Below are 24,322 nucleotides of genomic sequence, written 5' to 3'. Positions count from 1 at the left end.
CACACACCCTCAACCTCACACAAACACACACCCTCACACTCACACAAACACACTCCCTCACACTCACACAAAGACACTCCCTCACCCTCACACATACACACACACTCCCTCACCCTCACACACAGTCTCCCTCACCCACACAAACACTCTCCCTCACCCTCACCCTCACACACACTCTCACCCTCACACACACACACTCCCTCACCCTCACACACAAACACACTCCCTCACCCTCACCCTCACACACACACACTCCCTCACCCGCACACAAACACACTCCCTCACCCTCACACACACACTCCCTCACCCTCACATACACACACTCCCTCACCCTCACACACACACACTCCCTCACCCTCACACACACACACTTCCTCACCCTCACACAAACACACTCCCTCACCCTCAACACACACGCACACCCTCACCCTCACACACACACTCTCCCTCACACTCACACACACACACACTCCCTCACGCTCACACACACACACTCCCTCACCCTCACACAAACACACTCCCTCAACCTCACACAAACACACTCCCTCACCCTCACACAAACACACTCCCTCACCCTCACACACACACTCCCTCACCCTCACACACACACACTCCCTCACCCTCACACAAACACACTCCCTCAACCTCACACACACACACTTCCTCACCCTCACACAAACACAGTCCCTCACCCTCAACACACACACACTCCCTCACCCTCACACACAAACACACTCCCTCACCCTCACACTCACACAAACACACTCCCTCACCCTCACGCTCAAACCCACTCCCTCACCCTCACACACACACACTCACCCTCACCCACACACACACAATCACACTCATACACACACACACACCCTCACCCTCACACAAACACACACGCTCACCCTCACACACACACACTCCCTCACCCTCACACAAACACACTCCCTCACCCTCACACACGCACACTCCCTCACACACACACTCTCCCACCCTCACACAAACACACTCCCTCACCCTCACACACACACACTCCCTCACCCTCACACACACACTCCCTCACCCTCACACACACACAATCCCTCACCCTCACACACACACACTCCCTCGCCCTCAACACACACGCACACCCTCACCCTCACACACACACTCTCCCTCACACTCACACACACACACACTCCCTCACGCTCACACACACACACTCCCTCACCCTCACACAAACACACTCCCTCAACCTCACACAAACACACTCCCTCACCCTCACACAAACACACTCCCTCACCCTCACACACACACTCCCTCACCCTCACACACACACACTCCCTCACCCTCACACAAACACACTCCCTCACCCTCACACACACACTCCCTCACCCTCACACAAACACATTCCCTCACCCTCACACACACACACACTCGCCCTCACACACACACACTCCCTCACCCTCACACAAACACACTCCCTCACCCTCACACACACACTCCCTCACCCTCACACAAACACATTCCCTCACCCTCACACACACACACACTCGCCCTCACACACACACACTCCCTCACCCTCACACACACACACCCTCACCCTCACACACACACACAATCCCTCACCCTCACACAAACACATTCCCTCACCCTCACACACACACACACCCTCACACACACACACTCACCCTCATACACACACACAGACCCTCACCCTCACTCACGCACACTCCCTCACCCTCACACACACAGTCTTCCTCACCCTCACACAAACACACTCCCTCACCCTCATACACACACACACTCCCTCACCCTCACACACACAGTCTCCCTCACCCTCACACAAACACACTCCCTCACCGTCACACACACACTCACCCTCACACACAAACACACCCTCACCCTAAAACACACTTCCTCACCCTTACACACACACACTCCCTCACCCTCACACACACACTCACCCTCACACACACACACTCCCTCACCCTCACACACACACACTCCCTCACCCTCACACAAACACACTCCCTCACCGTCACACACACACCCTCATCCTCACACACACACACTCCGTCACCCTCACACACGAACACCCTCACCCTCTCACACACACATTCCCTCACCCTCACACACACATTCCCTCACCCTCACACACACACACTCCCTCACCCTCACACACACACACACACACTCACCCTCACACACACACACCCTCACATACACACACTCCCTCACCCTCACACAAACACACTCCCTCCCCTTAACACACACGCACACCCTCACCCTAACACACACACACTCCCTCACCCTCACACACACACACACACACTCACCCTCACACACACACACCCTCACCCTCACACAAACACACTCCCTCACCCTCACACACACACACTTCCTCACCCTCACACAAACACACTCCCTCCCCTTAACACACACGCACCCCCTCACCCTCACACACACACACACACCCTCACCCTCACACACACACACTCCCCCACCCACACACACACACACTCCCTCACCCTCACACACACACACACTCCCTCACCCTCACACACACACACTCCCTCACACTCACACACACACACTCCCTCAATCTCACACAAACACACTCCCTCACCCTCACACACACACACTCCCTCACCCTCACACAAACACATTCCCTCACCCTCACACACACACACACTCGCCCTCACACACACACACTCCCTCACCCTCACACACACACACTCCCTCACCCTCACACAAACACACTCCCTCACCCTCACCCTCACACACACACACTCCCTCACCCGCACACAAACACACTCCCTCACCCTCACACACACACTCCCTCACCCTCACATACACACACTCCCTCACCCTCACACACACACACTCCCTCACCCTCACACACACACACTTCCTCACCCTCACACAAACACACTCCCTCACCCTCAACACACACGCACACCCTCACCCTCACACACACACTCTCCCTCACACTCACACACACACACACACTCCCTCACGCTCACACACACACACTCCCTCACCCTCACACAAACACACTCCCTCAACCTCACACAAACACACTCCCTCACCCTCACACAAACACACTCCCTCACCCTCACACACACACTCCCTCACCCTCACACACACACACTCCCTCACCCTCACACAAACACACTCCCTCAACCTCACACACACACACTTCCTCACCCTCACACAAACACAGTCCCTCACCCTCAACACACACACACTCCCTCACCCTCACACACAAACACACTCCCTCACCCTCACACTCACACAAACACACTCCCTCACCCTCACGCTCAAACCCACTCCCTCACCCTCACACACACACACTCACCCTCACCCACACACACACAATCACACTCATACACACACACACACCCTCACCCTCACACAAACACACACGCTCACCCTCACACACACACACTCCCTCACCCTCACACAAACACACTCCCTCACCCTCACACACGCACACTCCCTCACACACACACTCTCCCACCCTCACACAAACACACTCCCTCACCCTCACACACACACACTCCCTCACCCTCACACACACACTCCCTCACCCTCACACACACACAATCCCTCACCCTCACACACACACACTCCCTCGCCCTCAACACACACGCACACCCTCACCCTCACACACACACTCTCCCTCACACTCACACACACACACACTCCCTCACGCTCACACACACACACTCCCTCACCCTCACACAAACACACTCCCTCAACCTCACACAAACACACTCCCTCACCCTCACACAAACACACTCCCTCACCCTCACACACACACTCCCTCACCCTCACACACACACACTCCCTCACCCTCACACACACACACTCCCTCACCCTCACACACACACACTCCCTCACCCTCACACACACACACTCCCTCACCCTCACACAAACACACTCCCTCACCCTCACACACACACTCCCTCACCCTCACACAAACACATTCCCTCACCCTCACACACACACACACTCGCCCTCACACACACACACACCCTCACCCTCACACACACACTCCCTCACCCTCACACAAACACACTCCCTCACCCTCACACACACACTCCCTCACCCTCACACAAACACATTCCCTCACCCTCACACACACACACACTCGCCCTCACACACACACACTCCCTCACCCTCACACAAACACACTCCCTCACCCTCACACACACACTCCCTCACCCTCACACAAACACATTCCCTCACCCTCACACACACACACACTCGCCCTCACACACACACACTCCCTCACCCTCACACACACCCTCACCCTCACACACACACACAATCCCTCACCCTCACACAAACACATTCCCTCACCCTCACACACACACCCTCATCCTCACACACACACACTCCGTCACCCTCACACACGAACACCCTCACCCTCTCACACACACATTCCCTCACCCTCACACACACATTCCCTCACCCTCACACACACACACTCCCTCACCCTCACACACACACACACACTCACCCTCACACACACACACCCTCACATACACACACTCCCTCACCCTCACACAAACACACTCCCTCCCCTTAACACACACGCACTCCCTCACCCTAACACACACACACTCCCTCACCCTCACACACACACACACACACTCACCCTCACACACACACACCCTCACCCTCACACAAACACACTCCCTCACCCTCACACACACACACTTCCTCACCCTCACACAAACACACTCCCTCCCCTTAACACACACGCACCCCCTCACCCTCACACACACACACACCCTCACCCTCACACACACACACTCCCCCACCCACACACACACACACTCCCTCACCCTCACACACACACACACTCCCTCACCCTCACACACACACACTCCCTCACACTCACACAAACACACTCCCTCAATCTCACACAAACACACTCCCTCACCCTCACACACACACACACCCTCACCCTCACACAAACACATTCCCTCACCCTCACACACACACACACTCGCCCTCACACACACACGCTCCCTCACCCTCACACACACACACACACACACTCGCCCTCACACACACACACACCCTCACCCTCATACACAGTCTCCCTCACCCTCACACAAACACACTCCCTCACCCTCACCCTCACACACACACATTCCCTCACCCTCACACAAACACACTCCCTCACCCTCACACACACACACACACACACTCCCTCACCCTCACACACACACACTTCCTCACCCTCACACAAACACACTCCCTCACCCTCAACACACATGCACACCCTCACCCACACCCACACACACTCCCTCACCCTCAACACACACACACTCCCTCACCCTCACACAAACACACTCCCTCAACCTCACACAAACACACTCCCTCACACTCACACACACACACTCCCTCACCCTCACACAAACACATTCCCTCACCCTCACACACACACACACTCGCCCTCACACACACACACTCCCTCACCCTCACACACACACTCCCTCACCCTCACACAAATACGCTTCCTCACCCTCACACACACACACATCCTTACCCTCACACACACACACACTCCCTCACCCTCACACAAACACACTCCCTCACCCTCACACACACACACTCCCTCAACCTCACACAAACACACTCCCTCACCCTCACACACACACACTCCCTAAACCTCACACAAACACACTCCCTCAACCTCACACAAACACACACCCTCACCCTCACACACACACACCCTCAACCTCACACAAACACACACCCTCACACTCACACAAACACACTCCCTCACACTCACACAAAGACACTCCCTCACCCTCACACATACACACACACTCCCTCACCCTCACACACACACACTCCCTAAACCTCACACAAACACACTCCCTCAACCTCACACAAACACACACCCTCACCCTCACACACACACACCCTCAACCTCACACAAACACACACCCTCACACTCACACAAACACACTCCCTCACACTCACACAAAGACACTCCCTCACCCTCACACACACACACACACTCCCTCACCCTCACACACACACACCCTCACCCTCACACACACACACACTCCCTCACCCTCACACACAAACACACTCCCTCACCCTCACACACACACACTCCCTCAACCTCACACAAACACACTCCCTCACCCTCACACACACACACTCCCTCAACCTCACACAAACACACTCCCTCAACCTCACACAAACACACTCCCTCACCCTCACACACACACACCCTCAACCTCACACAAACACACACCCTCACACTCACACAAACACACTCCCTCACACTCACACAAAGACACTCCCTCACCCTCACACATACACACACACTCCCTCACCCTCACACACACACACCCTCACCCTCACACACACACACACTCCCTCACCCTCACACACACACACACTCCCTCACCCTCACACACAAACACACTCCCTCACACTCACACAAAGACAGTCCCTAAGCCTCACACATACACACACACTCCCTCACCCTCACACACACACACACACTCACCCTCACACACACACACCCTCACATACACACACTCCCTCACCCTCACACAAACACACTCCCTCCCCTTAACACACACGCACTCCCTCACCCTAACACACACACACTCCCTCACCCTCACACACACACACACACACTCACCCTCACACACACACACCCTCACCCTCACACAAACACACTCCGTCACCCTCACACACACACACTTCCTCACCCTCACACAAACACACTCCCTCCCCTTAACACACACGCACCCCCTCACCCTCACACACACACACACCCTCACCCTCACACACACACACTCCCCCACCCACACACACACACACTCCCTCACCCTCACACACACACACACTCCCTCACCCTCACACACACACACTCCCTCACACTCACACAAACACACTCCCTCAATCTCACACAAACACACTCCCTCACCCTCACACACACACACTCCCTCACCCTCACACAAACACATTCCCTCACCCTCACACACACACACACTCGCCCTCACACACACACGCTCCCTCACCCTCACACACACACACACACACACTCGCCCTCACACACACACACACCCTCACCCTCATACACAGTCTCCCTCACCCTCACACAAACACACTCCCTCACCCTCACCCTCACACACACACATTCCCTCACCCTCACACAAACACACTCCCTCACCCTCACACACACACACACACACACTCCCTCACCCTCACACACACACACTTCCTCACCCTCACACAAACACACTCCCTCACCCTCAACACACATGCACACCCTCACCCACACCCACACACACTCCCTCACCCTCACATACACACACTCCCTCACCCTCACACAAACACACTCCCTCAACCTCACACAAACACATTCCCTCACCCTCACACACACACACACTCGCCCTCACACACACACACTCCCTCACCCTCACACACACACTCCCTCACCCTCACACAAATACGCTTCCTCACCCTCACACACACACACATCCTTACCCTCACACACACACACACTCCCTCACCCTCACACAAACACACTCCCTCACCCTCACACACACACACTCCCTCAACCTCACACAAACACACTCCCTCACCCTCACACACACACACTCCCTCAACCTCACACAAACACACTCCCTCAACCTCACACAAACACACACCCTCACCCTCACACACACACACCCTCAACCTCACACAAACACACACCCTCACACTCACACAAACACACTCCCTCACACTCACACAAAGACACTCCCTCACCCTCACACATACACACACACTCCCTCACCCTCACACACACACACCCTCACCCTCACACACACACACACTCCCTCACCCTCACACACAAACACACTCCCTCACCCTCACACACACACACTCCCTCAACCTCACACAAACACACTCCCTCACCCTCACACACACACACTCCCTCAACCTCACACAAACACACTCCCTCAACCTCACACAAACACACTCCCTCACCCTCACACACACACACCCTCAACCTCACACAAACACACACCCTCACACTCACACAAACACACTCCCTCACACTCACACAAAGACACTCCCTCACCCTCACACATACACACACACTCCCTCACCCTCACACACACACACCCTCACCCTCACACACACACACACTCCCTCACCCTCACACACACACACACTCCCTCACCCTCACACACAAACACACTCCCTCACACTCACACAAAGACAGTCCCTAAGCCTCACACATACACACACACTCCCTCACCCTCACACACAGTCTCCCTCAACCACACAAACACTCTCCCTCACCCTCACCCTCACACACACTCTCACCCTCACACACACACACTCCCTCACCCTCACACACAAACACACTCCCTCACCCTCACCCTCACACACACACACTCCCTCACCCTCACACAAACACACTCCCTCACCCTCACACACACACTCCCTCACCCTCACATACACACACTCCCTCACCCTCACACACACACACTCCCTCACCCTCACACACACACACTTCCTCACCCTCACACAAACACACTCCCTCACCCTCAACACACACGCACACCCTCACCCTCACACACACACACACTCCCTCACCCTCACACACACACACTCCCTCACACTCACACAAACACACTCCCTCACACTCACACACACACTCCCTCACCCTCACACAAACACACTCCCTCACACTCACACAAAGACACTCCCTCACCCTCACCCTCACACACACACACACTCCCTCACCCTCACACACACACACACTCCCTCACACTCACACAAACACACTCCCTCAATCTCACACAAACACACTCCCTCACACTCACACAAAGACACTCCCTCACCCTCACACACACACACTCCCTCACCCTCACACACAGTCTCCCTCACCCACACAAACACTCTCCCTCACCCTCACCCTCACACACACTCCCTCACCCTCAACACACACACACTCCCTCACCCTCACACACAAACACACTCCCTCACCCTCACCCTCACACACACACACTCCCTCACCCTCACACAAACACACTCCCTCACCCTCACACACACACTCCCTCACCCTCACATACACACACTCCCTCACCCTCAACACACACACACTCCCTCACCCTCAACACACACACACTCCCTCACCCTCACATACACACACTCCCTCACCCTCAACACACACACACTCCCTCACCCTCACACACACACTCCCTCACCCTCACACAAACACACTCCCTCACCCGCAACACACACGCACACCCTCACCCTCACACACACACTCTCCCTCACCCTCACACACACACACACTCCCTCACGCTCACACACACACACTCCCTCACCCTCACACAAACACACTCCCTCACCCTCACACACACACTCCCTCACCCTCACACAAACACATTCCCTCACCCTCACACACACACACACTCGCCCTCACACACACACACTCCCTCACCCTCACACAAACACATTCCCTCACCCTCACACACACACTCCCTCACCCTCACACACACACTCCCTCACCCTCACACAAACACATTCCCTCACCCTCACACACACACACACTCGCCCTCACACACACACACTCCCTCACCCTCACACACAAACACACTCCCTTACCCTCACACACACACACCCTCACCCTCACACACACACACAATCCCTCACCCTCACACAAACACATTCCCTCACCCTCATACACACACACAGACCCTCACCCTCACTCACGCACACTCCCTCACCCTCACACACACAGTCTTCCTCACCCTCACACAAACACACTCCCTCACCCTCATACACACACACACTCCCTCACCCTCACACACACAGTCTCCCTCACCCTCACACAAACACACTCCCTCACCGTCACACACACACTCACCCTCACACACAAACACACCCTCACCCTAAAACACACTTCCTCACCCTTACACACACACACTCCCTCACCCTCACAAAAAAACACACTCCCTCACCCTCACACACACACACTTCCTCACCCTCACACACACACACTCCCTCACCCTCACACACACACACCCTCACACACACACACTCACCCTCATACACACACACAGACCCTCACCCTCACTCACGCACACTCCCTCACCCTCACACACAGTCTTCCTCACACTCACACACACACTCCCTCACCCTCATACACACACACACTCCCTCACCCACACACACACAGTCTCCCTCACCCTCACACAAACACACACACTCACCCTCACACACAAACACACCCTCACCCTAACACACACTCCCTCACCCTCACACAAACACACTCCCTCAACCTCACACAAACACACTCCCTCACCCTCACACACACACACTGCCTCACCCTCACACAAACACATTCCCTCACCCTCACACACACACACACACTCGCCCTCACACACACACACTCCCTCACCCTCACACACACACTCCCTCACCCTCACACAAACACACTCCCTCACCCTCACACACACACTCCCTCACCCTCACATACACACACACCCTCACCCTCACACACACACACTCCCTCACCCTCACACACACACACTCCCTCACCCTCACACAAACACACTCCCTCACCCTCACACACACACTCCCTCACCCTCACATACACACACACCCTCACCCTCACACACACACACACTCCCTCACCCTCACACACACACTCCCTCACCCTCACATACACACACACCCTCACCCTCACACACACACACACACTCCCTCACCCTCACACAAACACATTCCCTCACCCTCACACACGCACTCACACTCGCCCTCACACACACACACTCCCTCACCCTCACACAAACACACTCCCTCACCCTCACACACACACACTCCCTCACCCTCACACAAACACATTCCCTCACCCTCACACACACACACACACTCGCCCTCACACACACACACTCCCTCACCCTCACACACACACTCCCTCACCCTTACACAAACACACTCCCTCACCCTCACATACACACACACCCTAACCCTCACACACACACACTCCCTCACCCTCACACAAACACACTCCCTCACCCTCACACAAACACACTCCCTCACCCTCACACACACACTCCCTCACCCTCACATAGACACACACACACTCCCTCACCCTCACACACACACACTCCCTCACCCTCACACAAACACACTCCCTCAATCTCACACACACACTCCCTCACCCTCACATACACACACACCCTCACCCTCACACACACACACACACACTCCCTCACCCTCACACACACACTCCCTCACCCTCACATACACACACACCCTCACCCTCACACACACACACACTCCCTCACCCTCACACAGACACACTTCCTCACCCTCACACACACACACTCCCTCACCCTCACACACACACACACACACACCCTCACCCTCAGACACACTCCCTCACCCTCACATACACACACACCCTCACCCTCACATAAACACACTCCCTCAACGCACACAAACACACTCCCTCACCCTCACACACACACATTCCCTCACCCTCACACACACACATCCTCACCCTCACACAAACACACACCCTCACCCTCACACAAACACACTCCCTCAACCTCACACAAACACACTCCCTCACCCTCACATATACACACTCCCTCACCCTCACACACACACACCCTCAACCTCACACAAACACACTCCCTCACCCTCACACACACACACTCCCTCAATCTCACACAAACACACTCCCTCACCCTCACACACACACACTCAACCTCACACAAACACACACCCTCACACTCACACAAACACACTCCCTCACACTCACACAAAGACACTCCCTCACCCTCACACATACACACACACTCCCTCACCCTCATACACACAGTCTCCCTCACCCTCACACAAACACACACCCTCACACTCACACAAACACACTCCCTCACCCTCACGCACAAACACACTCCCTCACCCTCACACACACACACCCTCACACACACACACTCACCCTCATACACACACACAGACCCTCACCCTCACTCACGCACACTCCCTCACCCTCACACACACAGTCTTCCTCACCCTCACACAAACACACTCCCACACCCTCATACACACACACACACTCCCTCACCGTCACACACACACTCACCCTCACACACAAACACACCCTCACCCTAACACACACTTCCTCACCCTCACACAAACACACTCCCTCATCCTCACACAAACACACTCCCTCACCCTCACACACACACTCCCTCACCCTCACACACAAACACACTCCCTCGCCCTCACACACACACACTCCCTCACCCTCACACACACAGTCTTCCACACCCTCACACAAACACACTCCCACACCCTCATACACACACACACACACACACTCCCTCACCGTCACACACACACTCACCCTCACACACACACACTCCCTCACCCTCACACACACACTCCCTCACCCTCACACACACACACCCTCAACCTCACACAAACACACACCCTCACACTCACACACACACACACTCCCTCACCCTCACACACACACACCCTCAACCTCACACAAACACACTCCCTCACAGTCACACAAAGACACTCCTTCACCCTCACACATACACACACACTCCCGCACCCTCACACAAACACACTCCCTCACCCTCACACACACACACTCCCTCACCCTCACACACACACACCCTCACCCTCACACACACACACTCCCTCACCCTCACACACGCACACCCTCACCCTCACACACACACACTCCCTCACCCTCACACAAACACACTCCCTCACCCTCACACACACACACTCCCTCACCCTCACACACACACACACCCTCACCGTCACACACACACACACTCCCTCACCCTCACACAAACACACACCCTCACACTCACACAAACACACTCCCTCACCCTCACACACACACACACCCTCACCCTCACACACACACACACTCCCTCACCCTCACACAAACACACACCCTCACACTCACACACACACACTCCCTCACCCTCACACAAACACATTCCCACACCCTCACACACACACACACACTCGCCCTGACACACACACACTCCCTCACCCTCACACACACACTCCCTCACCCTCACACAAACACACTCCCTCACCCTCACACACACACTCCCTCACCCTCACATACACACACACCCTCACCCTCACACACACACACACTCCCTCACCCTCACACACACACACTTCCTCACCCTAACACAAACACACTCCCTCACCCTCAACACACACGCACACCCTCACCCTCACACACACACACTCCCTCACCCTCACACACACACACACACACACACACCCTCACCCTCACACAAACACACTCCCTCAACCTCACACAAACACACTCCCTCACCCTCGCACACACACACTCCCTCACCCTCACACACACACACCCTCACCCTCACACAAACACACACCCTCACCCTGACACAAACACACTCCCTCAACCTCACACAAACACACTCCCTCACCCTCACATACACACACTCCCTCACCCTCACACACACACACACTCAACCTCACACAAACACACACCCTCACACTCACACAAACACACTCCCTCACCCTCACACACACACACTCCCTCACCCTCACACACACACACACCCTCACCGTCACACACACACACACTCCCTCACCCTCACACAAACACACACCCTCACACTCACACAAACACACTCCCTCACCCTCACACACACACACACCCTCACCCTCACACACACACACACTCCCTCACCCTCACACAAACACACACCCTCACACTCACACACACACACTCCCTCACCCTCACACAAACACATTCCCACACCCTCACACACACACACACACTCGCCCTGACACACACACACTCCCTCACCCTCACACACACACTCCCTCACCCTCACACAAACACACTCCCTCACCCTCACACACACACTCCCTCACCCTCACATACACACACACCCTCACCCTCACACACACACACACTCCCTCACCCTCACACACACACACTTCCTCACCCTAACACAAACACACTCCCTCACCCTCAACACACACGCACACCCTCACCCTCACACACACACACTCCCTCACCCTCACACACACACACACACACACACCCTCACCCTCACACAAACACACTCCCTCAACCTCACACAAACACACTCCCTCACCCTCGCACACACACACTCCCTCACCCTCACACACACACACCCTCACCCTCACACAAACACACACCCTCACCCTCACACAAACACACTCCCTCACCCTCACACAAACACACTCCCTCACCCTCACATACACACACTCCCTCACCCTCACACACACACACACTCAACCTCACACAAACACACACCCTCACACTCACACAAACACACTCCCTCACACTCACACAAAGACACTCCCTCACCCTCACACATACACACACACTCCGTCACCCTCACACAAACACACTCCCTCACCCTCACACACACACTCTCCCTCACACTCACACACACTCACTCCCTCACATACACACACACACTCACTCCCTCACACACACACACACCCAACACCCTGACACACACACACACTCCCTCAATCTCACACAAACACACTCCCTCACCCTCACACACACACTCAACCTCACACAAACACACACCCTCACACTCACACAAACACACTCCCTCACACTCACACAAAGACACTCCCTCACCCTCACACATACACACACACTCCCTCACCCTCACACACACACACTCCCTCACCTTTACACACACACACTCCCTCAATCTCACACAAACACACTCCCTCACCCTCACACACACACTCAACCTCACACAAACACACACCCTCACACTCACACAAACACACTCCCTCACACTCACACAAAGACACTCCCTCACCCTCACACATACACACACACTCCCTCACCCTCACACAAACACACTCCCTCACCCTCACACACAAACACACACCCTCACCCTCACACACACACACTCCCTCACCCTCACACACGAACAACCTCACCCTCTCACACACACATTCCCTCACCCTCACACACACATACCCTCACCCTCACCCACACACTCCCTCACCCTCACACACACACACACTCCCTCACCCTCACACACACACTCCCTCACCCTCACACACACACACACTCCCTCACCCTCACACACACACACCCTCACACACACACTCCCTCACCCTCACACACACACACACTCCCTCACCCTCACACACACACACTCCCTCACCCTCACACACACACACTCCCTCACCCTCACACACACACACTTCTTCACCCTCACACAAACACACTCCCTCACCCTCACACACACACGCTCCCTCACCCTCACACAAACACACTCCCTCACCCTCACACAAACACACTCCCTCACCCTCACACACACACGCTCCCTCACCCTCACACAAACACACTCCCTCACCCTCACACAAACACACTCCCTCACCCTAAACACACACACACACCCTCACCCTCACACACACACACTCCCTCAACCTCACACAAACACACTCCCTCACCCTCACACACACACACACACCCTCACCCTCACACACACACACCCTCAACCTCAAACAAACACACACCCTCACACTCACACACACACACTCCCTCACAGTCACACAAAGACACTCCCTCACCCTCACACATACACACACACTCCCTCACCCTCACACACAGTCTCCCTCACCCTCACACACAAACACACTCCCTCACCCTCACACACACACACACACTCACCCTCACACACACACACACTCCCTCACCCTCACACACACAGTCTTCCTCACCCTCACACAAACACACACTCCCTCACCCTCACACACAAACACACCCTCACCCTAACACACACTTCCTCACCCTCACACAAAGACACTCCCTAACCCTCACACACACACTCTCCCTCACCCTCACACAAACACACTCCCTCAACCTCACACAATCACTCCCTCACCCTCACACACACACACTCCCTCACCCTCACACAAACACATTCCCTCACCCTCACACACACACACACTCGCCCTCACACACACACACTCCCTCACCCTCACACACACACACTCCCTCACCCTCACACACACTCCCTCACCCTCACACACACACTCCCTCACCCTCACATACACACACACCCTCACCCTCACACACACACACACTCCCTCACCCTCACACACACACACTTCCTCACCCTCACACAAACACACTCCCTCACCCTCAACACACACGCACACCCTCACCCTCACACACACACACTCCCTCACCCTCACACACACACACACCCTCACCCTCACACAAACACACTCCCTCACCCTCACACAAACACACTCCCTCACCCTCACACACACACACTCCCTCACCCTCACACACACACACCCTCACCCTCACACAAACACACACCCTCACCCTCACACAAACACACTCCCTCAACCTCACACAAACACACTCCCTCACCCTCACACACACACACTCCCTCACCCTCACACACACACACCCTCACCCTCACACAAACACACACCCTCACCCTCACACAAACACACTCCCTCAACCTCACACAAACACACTCCCTCAGCTTCACACACACACACCCTCACCCTCACACAAACACACACCCTCACCCTCACACAAACACACTCCCTCACCCTCACACACACACACCCTCAACCTCACACAAACACACTCCCTCACCCTCACACACACACACACTCCCTCAATCTCACACAAACACACTCCCTCACCCTCACACACGCACACTCAACCTCACACAAACACACACCCTCACACTCACACAAACACACTCCCTCACACTCACACAAAGACACTCCCTCAACCTCACACATACACACACACTCCCTCACCCTCACACAAACACACTCCCTCACCCTCACACACAAACACACTCCCTCACCCTCACACACACACACACTCCCTCACCTTCACACACACACTCCCTCAACCTCACACAAACACACTCCCTCATCGTCACACACACACACCCTCACCCTCACACAAACACACTCCCTCACCCTCAACACACACGCACACCCTCACCCTCACACACACACACTCCCTCACCCTCACACACACACACACACCCTCACCCTCACACAAACACACTCCCTCAACCTCACACAAACACACTCCCTCACCCTCACACACACACACTCCCTCACCCTCACACACACACACCCTCACCCTCACACAAACACACACCCTCACCCTCACACAAACACACTCCCTCACCCTCACACACACACACACCCTCAATCTCACACAAACACACTCCCTCACCCTCACACACACACACTCAACCTCACACAAACACACACCCTCACACTCACACAAACACACTCCCTCACACTCACACAAAGACACTCCCTCACCCTCACACATACACACACACTCCCTCACCCTCACACACACACACACTCCCTCACCCTCACACAAACACACTCCCTCACCCTCACACACAAACACACTCCCTCACCCTCACACACACACACTCCCTGACCCTCATACACACAGTCTCCCTCACCCTCACACAAACACACACCCTCACACTCACACAAACTCACTCCCTCACCCTCACGCACAAACACACTCCCTCACCCTCACACACACACACCCTCACACACACACTCACCCTCATACACACACACAGACCCTCACCCTCACTCACGCACACTCCCTCACCCTCACACACTCAGTCTTCCTCACCCTCACACAAACACACTCCCACACCCTCATACACACACACACACTCCCTCACCGTCACACACTCCCTCACCCTCACACACACTCCCTCACCGTCACACACACCCTCACCCTAACACACAAACACACTCCCTCAGCCTCACACACACACTCCCTCACCCTCACACACAAACACACTCCCTCACCCTCACACAAACACACACACACTCGCCCTCACACACACACACTCCCTCACCCTCACACAAACACACTCCCTCACCGTCACACACACACACACTCCCTCACCCTCACACACACACACTCCCTCACCCTCACACACGAACAACCTCACCCTCTCACACACACATTCCCTCACCCTCACACACACATTCCCTCACCCTCACACACACACACTCCCTCACCCTCACACACACACACTCCCTCACCCTCACACAAACACACTCCCTCACAGTCACACAAAGACACTCCCTCACCCTCACACATACACACACACGCCCTCACCCTCACAAAAACACACTCCCTCACCCTCACACACACACACACCCTCACCCTCACACACACACACACTCCCTCACCCTCACACAAACACACTCCCTCACCCTCACACAAACACACTCCCTCACCCTCACACACACACACTTCTTCACCCTCACACAAACACACTCCCTCACCCTCACACACACACGCTCCCTCACCCTCACACAAACACACTCCCTCACCCTCACACAAACACACTCCCTCACCCTCACACACACACGCTCCCTCACCCTCACACAAACACACTCCCTCACCCTCACACAAACACACTCCCTCACCCTAAACACACACCCACCCTCACCCTCACACACACACACTCCCTCAACCTCACACAAACACACTCCCTCACCCTCACACACACACACACCCTCACCCTCACACACACACACTCCCTCAACCTCACACAAACACACTCCCTCACCCTCACACACACACACCCTCAACCTCAAACAAACACACACCCTCACACTCACACACACACACTCCCTCACAGTCACACAAAGACACTCCCTCACCCTCACACATACACACACACTCCCTCACCCTCACACACAGTCTCCCTCACCCTCACACACAAACACACTCCCTCACCCTCACACACACACACACACTCACCCTCACACACACACACACTCCCTCACCCTCACACACACAGTCTTCCTCACCCTCACACACACACACACTCCCTCACCCTCACACACACAGTCTCCCTCACCCTCACACAAACACACACTCCCTCACCCTCACACACAAACACACCCTCACCCTAACACACACTTCCTCACCCTCACACAAACACACTCCCTCACCCTCACACACACACTCTCCCTCACCCTCACACAAACACACTCCCTCAACCTCACACAATCACTCCCTCACCCTCACACACACACACTCCCTCACCCTCACACAAACACATTCCCTCACCCTCACACACACACACACTCGCCCTCACACACACACACTCCCTCACCCTCACACACACACACTCCCTCACCCTCACACACACTCCCTCACCCTCACACACACACTCCCTCACCCTCACATACACACACACCCTCACCCTCACACACACACACACTCCCTCACCCTCACACACACACACTTCCTCACCCTCACACAAACACACTCCCTCACCCTCAACACACACGCACACCCTCACCCTCACACACACACACTCCCTCACCCTCACACACACACACACACACACCCTCACCCTCACACAAACACACTCCCTCAACCTCACACAAACACACTCCCTCACCCTCACACACACACACTCCCTCACCCTCACACACACACACCCTCACCCTCACACAAACACACACCCTCACCCTCACACAAACACACTCCCTCAACCTCACACAAACACACTCCCTCAGCTTCACACACACACACCCTCACCCTCACACAAACACACACCCTCACCCTCACACAAACACACTCCCTCACCCTCACACACACACACCCTCAACCTCACACAAACACACTCCCTCACCCTCACACACACACACACTCCCTCAATCTCACACAAACACACTCCCTCACCCTCACACACGCACACTCAACCTCACACAAACACACACCCTCACACTCACACAAACACACTCCCTCACACTCACACAAAGACACTCCCTCAACCTCACACATACACACACACTCCCTCACCCTCACACAAACACACTCCCTCACCCTCACACACAAACACACTCCCTCACCCTCACACACACACACACTCCCTCACCTTCACACACACACTCCCTCAACCTCACACAAACACACTCCCTCATCGTCACACACACACACCCTCACCCTCACACAAACACACTCCCTCACCCTCAACACACACGCACACCCTCACCCTCACACACACACACTCCCTCACCCTCACACACACACACACACCCTCACCCTCACACAAACACACTCCCTCAACCTCACACAAACACACTCCCTCACCCTCACACACACACACTCCCTCACCCTCACACACACACACCCTCACCCTCACACAAACACACACCCTCACCCTCACACAAACACACTCCCTCACCCTCACACACACACACACCCTCAATCTCACACAAACACACTCCCTCACCCTCACACACACACACTCAACCTCACACAAACACACACCCTCACACTCACACAAACACACTCCCTCACACTCACACAAAGACACTCCCTCACCCTCACACATACACACACACTCCCTCACCCTCACACAAACACACTCCCTCACCCTCACACACACACACACTCCCTCACCCTCACACAAACACACACCCTCACACTCACACAAACTCACTCCCTCACCCTCACGCACAAACACACTCCCTCACCCTCACACACACACACCCTCACACACACACTCACCCTCATACACACACACAGACCCTCACCCTCACTCACGCACACTCCCTCACCCTCACACACTCAGTCTTCCTCACCCTCACACAAACACACTCCCACACCCTCATACACACACACACACTCCCTCACCGTCACACACTCCCTCACCCTCACACACACTCCCTCACCGTCACACACACCCTCACCCTAACACACAAACACACTCCCTCAGCCTCACACACACACTCCCTCACCCTCACACACAAACACACTCCCTCACCCTCACACAAACACACACACACTCGCCCTCACACACACACACTCCCTCACCCTCACACAAACACACTCCCTCACCCTCACATACACACACTCCCTCACCCTCACACACACACACTCCCTCACCCTCACACACGAACAACCTCACCCTCTCACACACACATTCCCTCACCCTCACACACACATTCCCTCACCCTCACACACACACACTCCCTCACCCTCACACACACACACACCCTCACCCTCACACAAACACACTCCCTCACAGTCACACAAAGACACTCCCTCACCCTCACACATACACACACACGCCCTCACCCTCACAAAAACACACTCCCTCACCCTCACACACACACACACCCTCACCCTCACACACACACACACTCCCTCACCCTCACACAAACACACTCCCTCACCCTCACACAAACACACTCCCTCACCCTCACACACACACACACCCTCACACACACACACTCACCCTCATATACACACACAGACCCTCACCCTCACTCACGCACACTCCCTCACCCTCACACACACAGTCTTCCTCACCCTCACACAAACACACTCCCTCACCCTCACACACAAACACACTCCCTCACCCTCACACAAACACACTCCCTCACCCTCACTCACGCACACTCCCTCACCCTCACACACTCAGTCTTCCTCACCCTCCCACAAACACACTCCCTCACCCTCATACACACACACACACACTCCCTCACCCTCTCACACACAGTCTCCCTCACCCTCACACACACACACTCCCTCACCGTCACACACACACTCACCCTCACACGCACACACACTTCCTCACCCTCACACAAACACACTCCCTCAACCTCACACACACACTCCCTCACCCTCACACAAACACACTCCCTCACCCTCACACACACACACTCACCCTCATATACACACACAGACCCTCACCCTCACTCACGCACACTCCCTCACCCTCACAAACACACTCCCTCACCCTCACACAAACACACTCCCACACCCTCATACACACACACACACACTCCCTCACCGTCACACACACACTCACCCTCACACAAACACACCCTCACCCTCACACACACACACTTCCTCACCCTCACACAAACACACTCCCTCACCCTCACACAAACACATTCCCTCACCCTCACACACACACACACACTCGCCCTCACACACACACACTCCCTCACCCTCACACACACACGCTCCCTCACCTTCACACACACACACTCACTCACCCTCACACACACACACTCCCTCACCCTCACACGCACACACTCCCTCACCCTCACACACACACACTTCCTCACGCTCACACAAACACATTCCCTCAACCTCACAAACACACACACACTCCCTCACCCTCACACACACACACTCCCTCACCCCCACACACACAGTCTTCCTCACCCTCACACAAACACACTCCCTCATACACACACACACACTCCCTCACCCTCACACACACACACTCCCTCACCCTCACACACACACTCACCGTCACACGCAAACACTCCCTCACCCTCATACACACACACACACTCCCTCACCCTCACACACACACAGTCTCCCTCACCGTCACACACACACTCACCCTCACACGCACACACACTTCCTCACCCTCACACAAACACACTCCCTCAACCTCACACAAATACACTCCCTCACCCTCACACACACACACACCCTCACCCTCACACACACACACACTCTGACACACACACACACACACCCTCACACACACACACTCACCCTCATACACACACACAGACCCTCACCCTCACTCACGCACACTCCCTCACCCTCACACACACAGTCTTCCTCACCCTCACACAAACACACTCCCACACCCTCATACACACACACACACACACTTCCTCACCCTCACACAAACACACCCTCACCCTAACACACACTTCCTCACCCTCACACAAACACACTCCCTCACCCTCAACACACACGCACACCCTCACCCTCACACACACACACTCCCTCACCCTCACACACACGCACACCCTCACCCTCACACACACACACTCCCTCACCCTCACACAAACACACTCCCTCACCCTCACACACACACTCCCTCACCCTCACACACACACACCCTCAACCTCACACAAACACACTCCCTCACCCTCACACACACAGTCTCCCTCACCCTCACACAAACACACTCCCTCACCCTCACACACTCCCTCGCCCTCACACACACACACACCCGACACCCTCACACACACACACCCTCAACCTCACACAAACACACTCCCTCACCCTCACACACACACACCCTCAACCTCACACAAACACACTCCCTCACCCTCACACACAAACACACTCCCTCACCCTCACACAAACACACACCCTCACACTCACACAAACAAACACCCTCACCCTCACAAACACACTCCCACAACCTCACGCACAAACACACTCCCTCACCCTCACACACACACACACCCTCACACACACACACTCACCCTCACACACACACACTCACCCTCATACACACACACAAACCCTCACCCTCACTCACGCACACTCCCTCACCCTCACACACACAGTCTTCCTCACCCTCACACAAACACACTCCCACACCCTCACACACACACACACACACTCCCTCACCGTCACACACACACTCACCCTCACACACAAACACACCCTCACCCTCACACACACTTCCTCACCCTCACACACACACAATCCCTCACCCTCACACACACACACTCCCTCACCCTCACACACACACACTTCCTCACCCTCACACACACACAATCCCTCACCCTCACACACACACACTCCCTCACCCTCACACACACACACTCCCTCACCCTCACACACACACACTTCCTCATCCTCACACACACACACTCCCTCACCCTCACACACACAGTCTTCCTCACCCTCACACAAACACACTCCCACACCCTCACACACACACACACACACTCCCTCACCGTCACACACACACTCACCCTCACACACAAACACACCCTCACCCTCACACACACTTCCTCACCCTCACACACACACAATCCCTCACCCTCACACACACACACTCCCTCACCCTCACACACACACACTCCCTCACCCTCACACACACACACTTCCTCACCCTCACACAAACACACTCCCTCACCCTCAACACACACGCACACCCTCACCCTCACACACACGCACACCCTCACCCTCACACACACACACTCCCTCACCCTCACACACACACACTCCCTCACCCTCACACAAACACACTCCCACACCCTCATACACACACACACACTCCCTCACCGTCACACACACACTCACCCTCACACACAAACACACCCTCACCCTAACACACACTTCCTCACCCTCACACAAACACACTCCCTCACACACACACACACACTTCCTCACCCTCACACAAACACACTCCCTCACCCTCACACACACACACTCCCTCACCCTCACACAAACACA

General features: G+C 55.2%; 1 protein-coding gene across 1 annotated transcript in view; it reads left to right on the top strand.

Annotated features, from left to right (window-relative positions):
• The window catches only part of LOC140471100 (activin receptor type-1-like), a 201,895-nt gene that overhangs the window by 62,247 nt on the left and 115,326 nt on the right, over positions 1 to 24,322 (top strand). The gene's annotated exons all lie outside the window — the stretch shown is intronic.

Source organism: Chiloscyllium punctatum, chromosome X, assembly GCF_047496795.1.
Source record: "Chiloscyllium punctatum isolate Juve2018m chromosome X, sChiPun1.3, whole genome shotgun sequence".
Lineage (NCBI taxonomy): Eukaryota > Metazoa > Chordata > Chondrichthyes > Orectolobiformes > Hemiscylliidae > Chiloscyllium > Chiloscyllium punctatum.
Note: the sequence above shows the minus strand (reverse complement) of the source record. Positions and strands in the feature narration are given on the sequence as shown.